Here is an 11,975-nt window from a genome sequence, read left to right as displayed (position 1 = left end):
GAGAAAGAAAAAGTTCATATTATTCACAATTAGGTTATTATTGAGAATTATTTAGGATCAGAGAGAAATACTGTGCTTTCTGACACCTGTATGACTTGGGGGAAATCACTTAACTAAGTTTTATTGTCTTCATTTGTAAAAAGCATTACTAATAATGCCTGCTTCAAACATTTTTATGGAAATTATAATAGACCAAAAGGAAATGAAGGAAAGCTCTTTAAATCTCAAAAGGACAATTTAAACAAGATATTCTACTGAAATGTAAGCCCCACAAAAGCAAGAATTTTTGTCTGTTTTGTTCACACCTAAATCCCTTGCTTCTAGAACAGTACCAGACACAAAGTCGGCCCCCAATAAATACTTGTGGAATATCTTAATCAGTCAGATACTGGTGGTGCTAATTGTATATTGACAGAAGTAAGTAAAAAATTTAAAGATGCAATATTGTTGTCTGCCCATCTGCCTGTCTCTAAACCCGCAAACTCAAGAAATTTGAAGTTTCTTCATTGAAATCTGAAATAGAATTTTTTTTGGCAGTTTAGTCAATTGTATTACTGCATCTATAAAGCCAAAATGAAAATTTCCCTCTACAATGTTGAAAAATGGATTGCAATAGAGATTAATTAAGGAAAAAAAAACAAGCAATATTTTGAGTGTGTGTGTTGGGGGAGGTGGATGGGCACCTATGCACATGTGTGTGGAGAGCTTTGGGGAATACCCGGTGCACCTGTTTAATTCAGGAGGTCAGAAGTAAGCTCCCTTAAGTGTAATCTTCATGTGGTCTGTTATATTTAATGTGATTATCAGGTACCCAGAGCAGTAGACTGCAATCTAGGTCATTAAATCCCTTTGACCTCTGTTCTATTTCACAAGTACTACCCACAAAATGGATCAAGTTATATGAGGCCCTCATACTAGTGATAGAATCATCTCCCCTTCTGCTCTCCTACAGCTACTTGATCATAGGGAAACCCTGGGTTTCGTGCAGTAATGGGTCAGTTCCTGCCATGAGCTCCTAGACACTTCTGCTGCTTTTACACATGTCCATGAGATGAGGTATTAATCAAGAAATCCATCAATAAAATACTTCAAAGACTTACTGTGACAATCCACCTAAATTTGGAGGGAAAGTCATCTTTACAGAAAGATTCAGCATGCTTAGGATGATAGAGGTGTATTAAGAGTAACAATTATTAGGATTTCAGTGGATGAAGATGTGTCTATCTCATAGAAAGACCCTGAATCATATGAGACATCATATGAATTATTTATCATTCACAAGGTGATATATGTCAGCATGCATTGCCATGAATAGAGTGGTTGGATTAAAAAAAAAAAGTTATTCAAGAAATGGTACACTTATTTCCTCAGCAACTGTAGCCTGGCAAGGGTTCTTATTACAAGTCAATGGTTGAAACAAGGGGGAAGCTGGATGTTGGGTCTCAAAGTTTCGGTATTTTATCTTCCAATTCGTTCTCTTCATTTGTGCAGAGAGGTGGGTACTGTTCCTACTAAAACAGACCCTGGTGTGAGGTCGGTAAAGATCTGACCAGGTAAAATGGATTGGAGGGAGTAGCCTATGTTTCTTTAGCTTAAATGACATTTATCCCCTTACGGCCACCCCTTGGGTGCTAATACCTTCAGCCAATAACTACTTTTCCTGGGAACTGGATTTACTGAAACTGACTTGGGCTATGTGACTCTACTAGACCGCCTTTCGAGGTCTGCTCACTCTTTATGACCCTGCCGTTGAAGCCATACCAATACAGCCCTCAACGGCTCTGCTGGCCTGGAGGTTAGAGGAGCATCCCTACCAAAGTGAAGAGAGTCTCTGCAGGAGTCCCGTAGCAAAATGCAATAAATAACTACACTTGTGCAGTAAACACTGAGCAAGAAAAGAAAAAAATAGAACTGGAATTTGACCCTGGCATAGTGACCAAGGCACTTGATTTTAGAAAGTCACTTCATTTCTTTGTGTTTATTTCCTACTTTATAAAATAAAAGAAGACTGAACAAATAGCTTTGGAAAAGCAAAAAAAAAAAAAAAAAAAAAGGTACAATGAATTGGAGTTTTTGTGTAAGGTACAGAAGAGAACCTTCTATATTTTAGTTGCCTCTGAAGCCCCCGCCATGCATTACAGCCATGTGCACTGAATGTGTAGGCACAGGTGACTAGAGCCAATCATATGTGGCTAAGTTAGAGTTAGGATTTATTCATTGAGAAGTTATGCCTTTTGGAAATCAATCTCCTCAAATTATTTTCTTTTGCTGGTGTTGATTGGATCTCCTATAAAATAGATTTTACTTCTCTGGGAAATGGACTTTTATGAAATTCCTTGTATATTCATATTCCCAAGGCTGGGAGCTCCTGCCATAGTAAACCCTGGAACTAAGAATTCTTTTTTTTTTTTTTTTTTTGGAACTAAGAATTCTTTACATTTCCTAGCACCCAGCAAGTTACTGGCTAGCAGAGGAATGTTTGCATGCTTGGATTAAAAACCAGGGCTTTGAATTAACTACATTATATATTATTATATAACACATATAAATAACATGTATATATATTTATTATATACCATATTACATACAAATTTAAACATATTTATTTTTGTACATAATCATATAATAGAATGACATAATATATGGTATATACAACTACATTAGAGATAAACATTATATACAAATAATATATAAATATATAAATATAAATTTATATAAATATATAAATATAAATTTATATATGAATGTATATAAACACAAAGTTATGCTATTCTGGGTAAATGATAGTGGTGTGGAAAATGGGAGTGTGTATTTATTTATTTATTTATTTTTAAAGATTTTATTTATTTATTCAAGACAGACACAGAAAGAAAGAGGCAGAGACATAGGCAGAGGGAGAAGCAGGCTCCCTAAGGGGAGCCCGATGTGGGACTCGATCCCTGGACTCTGGGGTCACAGCTTGAGCTGAAGGCGACTCTCCACCACTGAGCAACCCAGGCCATCCCTGAAGTGTGTTTTTAGATTGAAATCACAAGATTTAAAAGCTGTATGAGGACAAATAATTCGATATGGGCTTATAGACAGCAGAATAAATGGTCAGTAAGTGAATCCACTGCTTTAAATTCAAGGTGCAACTCATCACCAGGGAAATACAAATCAAAACTACACTGAGATCCCACCTCTCACACCAGTCAGAACAGCTAAAATCAACAACTCAGGAAACAACAGATGTTGGCCAGGATGCAGAGAAAGGGGAAACTCTTACACCATTGGTGGGAATGCAAAGTGGTGCAGACACTCTGGAGGACAGTATGAAGGTTCCTCAAAAACTTAAAAATAGAGCTATGGTCCAGTGATTTCACTACTAGGTATTTATCCAAGGGATACAAAAATACAGATTTGAAGGGACACATGCACCCTGATGTTTATAGCAGCATTACCAGCAATAGCCAAATGATGGGAACAGCCCAAATTTCTGTTGATTGATGAATAGATAAGAAGAGGTGGTGTAGATATATATCCAATGGAATATCACTCAGCCATGTAAAAGAGTGAAATCTTACCATTTACAACAATGTGGATAGAGCTAGAGAATATGGTGCTAAGAGAAATGAGTGAAAGACAAATATTATATGATTTCACTTATATGTGGAATTTAAGAAACAAAACAGATTAACGTAGGTAAAGGGAAGGAAAAAGAAGGGCAAACCATAGAGACTCTTAACTATAGAGAACACCCTGAGAGCTGCTGGAGGGGAGGTGGGCAGGGTGGGGGAGGGTTAAAGGATGATGGAGGGGCACTTGTGACAAGCTCTGGGTGTTGTACGTAAGTGATGAATCACTAAATTCTCCACCTGAAAATAATATTACACCTTATATTAACTAACTGGAATTTAAACAGAAACTTGAAAGAGAAAAGGAATAGGATCTAACACAGCAAACAGCAAGCAAAAAAAAAAAAAAAAAAAATAATAATAATAATAATAATATGGTAAAGGGTCCAGAATGTAACACTTTTCTGTAAAGTACTTCAATGAGTTAACAAAATTTGTAAAAAATTAATTAATTAATTAATTAATAATAATAAAGTACAAAGGCTAATTTGTAGTTTCTCTTCATAGATCTTAGCAGACTTTTTTAAACTTGTGAAATCATTTTTATTTCCCCATTTCAGCCTTACTTTACGTGGTCCATGAGTGATGGACTGTTTTACCTTGCTCAGCTTTGAATCTCAGTGCCCTGGACAGTGAGTAGATGGTATTTTCTTATGTTTCCTTGTAACCAAAATGAGAAAATAATGATGATATCCTGATAAGAGGCATCAAACTCCTAATTTTACATTCTGAGCAGTTGCTTCCAAATTAAAAAATATTCAGACTTGCACAGTGAATACAAACAGTAAGGAGGACAGAGTCAGAATCTTTTTCTAGCTTTGTCTCCAAATCACTTTATGGTTTTGGCAAGACCTTCCATTTCTCTGACTTATTTCTTCATTCGCAAAATAAAATGAGTAAATACTCCCTGGCTTCACCCATACAGGGGAAGGAAGCAGTGGGATGTAGATGGCTGAAGCTAGGAAAGCTCTCCGACCTCTCTGGTTTACAGTCGTCTGTGTTTCTAATTATGCCCTCTTAGCTCCCAGCACTTTTTCAGTGATATTTCAATTTTCATAGGAACTCCTACGGTCTCAACCTTGTTTTCTGCTGTCTACCCAGACACCTGTCACAAGGTGTGGAACAAAATAGACACTTAAAAAATATTTGTTAATGGAATGATGATAACTAACTGCTGAGTTCATTGTTCCCTCATCCACCTTCCTCATTTCTTTTGTTTTTTTCATTATTATTCAAATTCAGTTAGCCAACATATAACACATCCTTAGTTTCTGATGTCGTGTTCAATGATTTATCAGTGTATCACACCCAGTGCTCATCCCATCCCATGCTCTTCTGCAAGCCCATCACCCGGGGACCCTGGCCCTCCACCCACCTCCTTCCAGTGACCCTCAGTGTATTTCCTAGAATTAAGAGTCTCGTGGTTTGTCTCCCGCTCTGATGACTCTTTCATTCTCTTTGATCTCCCTGTGACATTGCCACCTCTACTGCTCCATCCTTCCTGGCGTATTCCTTATTAGAGCATCTGTTGGACGACACTGCATTTGTTTCACTTTCCTCTCTTCATCCTTTCTTTCTTGGCAGCCTTTTCTTCCCTCCTCAAATATAGATGGTACCCGAGGTTAGAATACAAGAGAAAGCAAAGAAATTTGGCAAGCCTAAGAGCGCACACTGCATACTGTGTTACGAGGGACTCGCCAACCGTGGAGTCACATTGCCTTGTCCTCCCACTCACGCTTTCTGCTCCCTGGGAGACAGGGAGTGCTGGAATAGGTCGGACCAAGGGCACTCTTCAGCCACGGTGTTTTGGGCCAGAAAAGCCATAAGGAAGGTATTGATAACCTTTGCTAGAACTGTCTTAGTGTTATGGGGATTCAGAAAGTTAGAGGCCTGTAGGGGTAATTTCTGAGCTGGACTTAAAGACGTGGAGATAATAATTGCGATAGATGCTGTGATATGTCACCAGATATCCCGTCAGAAAGATCATCAGAAGCATCATCCCCCGGGTGCTAGGATTACTGCCAGGAAAAGTGCCTCATCTGTCCGCTCTCTTTAAGGGCTGCTTGAGATGGAGAGCATTATGTGATCCAAGGTCACACTTCCTTCCTGAGGCTTGCAGCATACCACCCAGGAAAGCAGAGTAATATCCAGACGTTTCAAGGACTCACGGGCACAGGATTGAATTAAGATCAATATCCATGCGTGTGGTACTGCTCTGGGCATGATCTTAGCTCCTGAGCATCTTATGAAATTGGCTGAGGCCTTTGTTGCGACATTATTCAGTTCTACTCTTCCTCCTGCCCATTCTTCTCTACCTCTTAATCCTACAGATATTGATTCCAAGAGCTTCCAAGTATATTTCCTGGAGATTGAGACAGAGACAGAGACAGAGACAGAGATAGAGATAGATAGAGATAGAGATGATAGAGATTCTAGAATCCATTTCCCAGAAATCTGGACTCATTGGTAACGACTGTCATTGTTCAAATTGGGCTCCAAAATAAATATCCATAGAACAGATCTAAATTCAACCAGCAATCTGAGGCAGATTTGCTCCCCTGAACTCAAGCCGGATCTGAAGATACAAAGCCCGCCTACATATTGAAAACAAGTGTAAGGAAGCCAGTTTGGAGACATTTGTTACCTAGCAGTAATGTGGCAAGAGAGGACTAATATTTTATTCCACATTTTACAAATGAAGAAACCAAGGCTCAAGAGCACTCACGGATTGGTCATCAGTGCACAGCTGGCAAGCACTTGAGGAAGAGTTCAAACCAGTTTTTATCACCTGACACCTTATCATGTGACAACTTTCAACGACCTTCCATGGCTTTGTGTCACCTACTGAATAAGACTGAAAATTCTTACCATGGTCAGAGGTTTCTGGAACATGAGCTCACTCTCTCTATCCAAAATTGTTGTGTAGGACACTTTTTCACGGTAGGAGCACTTTGGTCAGACTGTATCTCTCAGAGATCCTTAAATATGCTCTCTGCTTTCAAACACCTGTTCCTTGATTTCTGCCATACTCCCTCATGGAACACGGTTCCTCCAATTGATCAACAGTCTGGGGGAGAAAAGAGGCTATTTCTTCCAGGAAAACTTCCGATGGTTTAAGAACAAAGAGTGATCATTCCTATCTTTGAATTATTGTGTCACTTACACCTGTGTTATGACACCTTGCCATACTTCCTGAACAACAGTACCATATGGTAAGCTCCCAGGAACAGAAGGTCTTTATCTACCCTCTGCACATAGTATAGAGGTTACCAGTAGTAAATTCTCAATAAATATGTCTCAAGTAAATGACTGGTGGGTAATAAAGAATTGTGAGAAAATGCAAAAGCTGTATACCAGTGTGAACTATTATTATCCATGCTTTAAACATGTTTCTAAATATTTTATTAAGTAAATAAAATGGACAACCAACTGAGACAGGCCTGGGTTTAAACCCTTGCTTTATTCGTTTGTCAAGATTTTTAATTCTCAGAATAATCATGTCATTTGTCAATTGTGAATAACATCTACCATACAGAGTTATCATGAGCACTGGATGAAAAGCATATATAAAATTGTTGGCTCAGAAGTTGCAGAAATATATATTAAGTGCCTTTCTCAATAGGCTTCACTCTTGCTCTCTTCCAACACTTAAGTTTCCCTTTCCCCATAAGAATTCCTATAATTGCAAATACTTGTTTGTTGATTTGTGTGTGTGTGTGTGTGTGTGTGTGTGTGTGTGTGAATTCAAACATTCTATGCATCACAATCTGGTATGCTATCTCTATGCTTCCATACACAAATGATCATGATTAATTCATAACCTTGAGCCAATCAAGGTGTGGAAGTGTGTATATGGTTTGGTTGTATGTGGGCGTGCAAGTCTTCCTCTGCTCTATGGTTCTGGTACTAGCATTTGCATATTAATTCTTAAAGAGTCTTAAAGAGTCTACTTATATTAGGAATATAAGTAGAAATATAAAAAAGAAAAAATGGCATATTATCAGCTAAAAATAGAGTATCACTAGGCCAGAGATGGTTAAATAACCATAATAATGTTATCGATTCATTCATTTTCTTTTAAACGTATCTGTCTCTAAAGATGAAAAACCCAAACCATCATGTTAAAAGTATTGTGCGTAGCATGCCGTGGAGTTCTGTATTAGCTAATGCTCCCGTTGCGACCAAACTGGACAAGAAGTGAAAGCAATCACTCTTTCAGGAGCCAGAGACTATCTCTAGGATGTTTTATCTCTCAGTTACTTTTTTTTCTTCCTTCTTTCCTTGTAACATATGGTCTGCCTACCTGCCTTCTTTCCTTCCTTTTCTTCCTCTGCTTCCCTCCAGTCCCGTCTCTCTCCTCTTCCCTTTTTCCCTCTTCCTCTCTCCCTCCCACTCTTCCTTTCCTCCTTCCTTCTTTTTCTTTCTCATTCCTCACTAGGAACCAGCACGATTGATTTTCAATGCCATCCTATTTCATTGCTTTAGAATCAATAGCTGAAAAATACTGAAACTACCTCCCATTAGTTATCTTCCTGAAAACTTCTGAATTTGAAAAATGACTTTTCCAAGATCAAGTGCCAGAATTAGCTATCATTCCTTGGTGAGATTAATATTAAAATCTAATAACAGAAAGAAAAATAGTTAATATCCTCCTATCTTAATGGATTGGTTAGGCCAGAGCCAGTGAAGAGTTAAGAATAGGCCTTAGAAACCTACCATCTAAAATATGAGGAGCACAGAGGCCCCTGGGGGGCTCGTTGGTCAAGCATCTGACTCTTGATTTCAGCTCAGGTCGTGATCTCAGGGTGGGGAAATGGAACCTGCGTCATCGGGCTCCGTGCTCAGTGGGGAGTCTGCTTGAGATTCTCTCTCTCCCCCTCTGCCACTCTCCACCCCTCCTTCTTCTCCCTCTTAAAAAAAAAAAAAAAAGGAACACACATTATGTGTGGCTGTCTACTGATTTGAAATAATCTGTTGCCTGAAAAAAAAGTCATCTTTAAAAATGCAGTGGGAAATTGCACTCTGAAACTGTGTGTTTATTCATTAATACTCTAGTCTGTGAAAATATGAAACAGACCAACAGGCTTTATGAGAAATAGGGGCTTAACAAAATCAAATATGAATTTTATTTTAAAGCTTTTCAGTTCATAAAACTAAACAGCAGGGAGAAAAAAGTGCTGAAGAAGCACATCTTTAAAATTAACAATTCTTATTGTCAGTGAGTGACAGCCCAGAGGGGGAGGAGAAGAGAGAAAAATGAAATTATACATGAAAATGCCATAGAATATTAATAATTTATGTGAAAGTTTGACTCTTTTTCTAAGGAAGATGAACTCTTTTAATTCATGTTATTTCTCCTTGGTGCTATCTCTAAAATTTGGATTCTAAATAGTTTGCTCATTTTTTTTTTTTTTAGTTTGCTCATTTTTAATAATTACTAGAATATAGAGAATGTGGTGAGTAGCACCCTAAAATCCTTACTTTTATCTCATGCCCATTCTCTGCTCCCACATAAACCTTGGGACAAATGGTAAAATATTCGCAATGTTTGGAAGTTAACCGGTCATGAGCTCAGAGGAGATTAATGTCTCCATCTGCAGAAGTGAATAAAGGCAGCAAGACTCCCAAATGCTCTGGGTATACAAAATGCTGAAATACAGAGAAAACACTGCATGCTGTTTCTTTTTGGAGCTGAGACTCAAGATGAAAAATGGGCTGCAGTCTAGTAGTTCAAAATTAACTTTTAGCAAATTAGATCTAATTGTTGCCCCTTTCCCAACTCAAATGTCGGCATAGAGTGTTCAGTGAGTTTGTAATCCAGGGAGCAAAGCAAGATCCAAATAATATACATGCATGCACATTCAAAATTCAACATTTCAGGTGAACCTACTATGGATCCTCTGCTATATTTGGTGCTGGGCACTGCAGAAAGAAAATTAAAATGTTAATTTCACTTAAGGACTCGCTGACTTCAGGGATCTGTTTATAAAATTAGGCAACTCCAAAGAAGAAATTCCACAGTTTATTTCTAAATAGCCTCAGAAGAGAAAAAAAAAATCAGAGGAAGAAAACAGATTTGTAAAGGAATAGAGATGAAATAGGTCATTTTCCTAACATTGAAATAAAGTTGCTAGAGGAGGACATCAATGAATTTGAGAAGCAGGAGAGACTTTAGAAATCATTTGCTGAAACTCATCAATTTTACCAATGAAGAACTAGATCTATAGATAAAAATGAATCGGCAAAACAAGTAACATCACCTGTTACTTGTGTAAATTTAAGTGAATCACTTTTCATCTCTGGGTCTCAGGTTCTTAATCCACAATTTGGTGACAATTATACTGTCTTCCTTGTTGGGTTGGCTTGGGTATTGAATAATGAAATATACAGATATGGTTTAAAATCATATCTGGCAAAGATGAAGCTCCCAAATATATATTCTTAAATGGATGCTTGTGGAAAGAGAGCCAGCACCCGGTTTTCACGATTCTCAGACAGGAGCTCTCTTCAGTCCTGTATTGTGTATTTCATAATTTTCTAAGGGTGTAAATGTTATGATAAATGTCCTTATTACAAAATGATATTAATAATAAGGACAGGAGGAAACTTTTGGAGGTAATGGCTGTGTTTACAGCACAGATTATAATGATGATTTCACAGGCGTATACTTCTCACCAAACTCACCATGTTCTACATTAAATATATACAGCATTTTGTCATTTATATTTCAATAGTTTTTTGTAACAATTCTGTTCATTAGCCATACTGCCTCAGTGCATGAGAGTCAATTCACACATGCTTAAACTCTAAGACTTGCATAGCACACCCCCAAAATGTCTACAATGGCATTTTATTAGTAGAAATGCTGGTACAGGAAAGCTATACGAAAGCGATAACAAAGTCAGGAACAAGAGAGGCAGGAGTGATCAATGTTAATATCCAAGAAAATGAGTCTCAAAATTCTTCAGTTAATATAAGCAGACACAAATACGGGATGGAATCTCTTCTTGAAACTGCAGGTAACCACAGGAATCACGTGGAGATGTAAAAAGAAGAGGAAAACCAAATCTCTTCCATTCTTATTCTACATCTCCATCCTCTTTCAGAGTGAGAAGACAACATCCATAAGAAAAATTAGAAATCCAACCTATGTGGGGTCCTGAAGGAGTACCTAACCTCTCCTGGTGAAAAAAAAGAATCTAGAAGATTTGAAAAGTCACATCACCAGGAGGTTATCTGAACAGCACGGTGTGATAGTTGAGAACAGAGACTCTGGGGTCCAATAGAAATTCTTTTAACACCTTTCTGTTATATGTAAAACAGGGTTAATAAGAGTACCTCACTGGAAAGTTTAAAGGATTAAACAAGTTAACATGTGACATATGCATCATATAGTGAGAGAGAATGTGAAGTACACACATGTTAATCATTCCAAAATGTACAGGACACAATTAGTAAAATAAATAAATAAATAAATAAATAAATAAATAAATAAATAAATATTTAACATGACTGGTGATTTTAAAATAAAAATTAAAATAAGAATGAGATCTTATTTCTCAAAGTTATGAAAGCCAAACGTTGAGCCATGATAGTTTTCGAGGAGTGTTTCCATCAACCCCAAGGAGGAAGGGCGAGGGCCAGTCGACGTGGTGCCCATGGCAGGGGAGAGAAGAGGGTAAGGGACCATCAACGCAAGCGAAGCCAACTGAAGAAAACAGCATCATCCCAAAACAGTCTAAGGAGATCATGTTGTCAAATAAATAAAAGCCCTTCAAGAGGGCTTCGAGATACATTTCATAAAATATTTATGAAAAAATAAAATATTTTAACCATATTTCCTATATCAACTTGAGATTCTCTTCTATAGATCGGTAACTAAGTTGAAATATGCAGGCAAGGGGTTCCACTGGAGCAATACGTCCTCAGATATTCTATGATATTTGGTGCAGCATGACAGTCTTGTGAGGCACTCCTGAAAAAGATGGTCTGTCCTCATCCTGAATCCTTTGAGGAAACAGCTATGAAAGGGGGAACTTTCTTTTTCTTTTCTTTTCCAGCTTTATGGAAACATTGACATAGGATACTGTGTGAGTGTAGGATGTACAATGTGATTCCATCCCTGCATGTATTGCAAAACGATCACCACAGGGAGGTTATGTAACGCATCTATCACCTCAGTTAATTTCCTTTTGTGTGGATATAAGAACGTTCAAGATCAACATAGCAACTTCCGAGTACACCGTACGACACTGGCACCTAGAGTTGTACGTTAGTCCCTTGGAACTTGTTTACCTTAAAACTGGAAGTTTGGACCCTATGCTGAGCACCTCCTCACTTCCCCCATCCTTTAGCACCTGA

The sequence above is a fragment of the Canis lupus genome, chromosome 14 (genome assembly GCF_048164855.1).
Source record: "Canis lupus baileyi chromosome 14, mCanLup2.hap1, whole genome shotgun sequence".
Taxonomy (NCBI): Eukaryota; Metazoa; Chordata; class Mammalia; order Carnivora; family Canidae; genus Canis; species Canis lupus.
The sequence above is the reverse complement of the archived record's forward strand: the minus strand, read 5'-3'. Positions refer to the sequence as shown.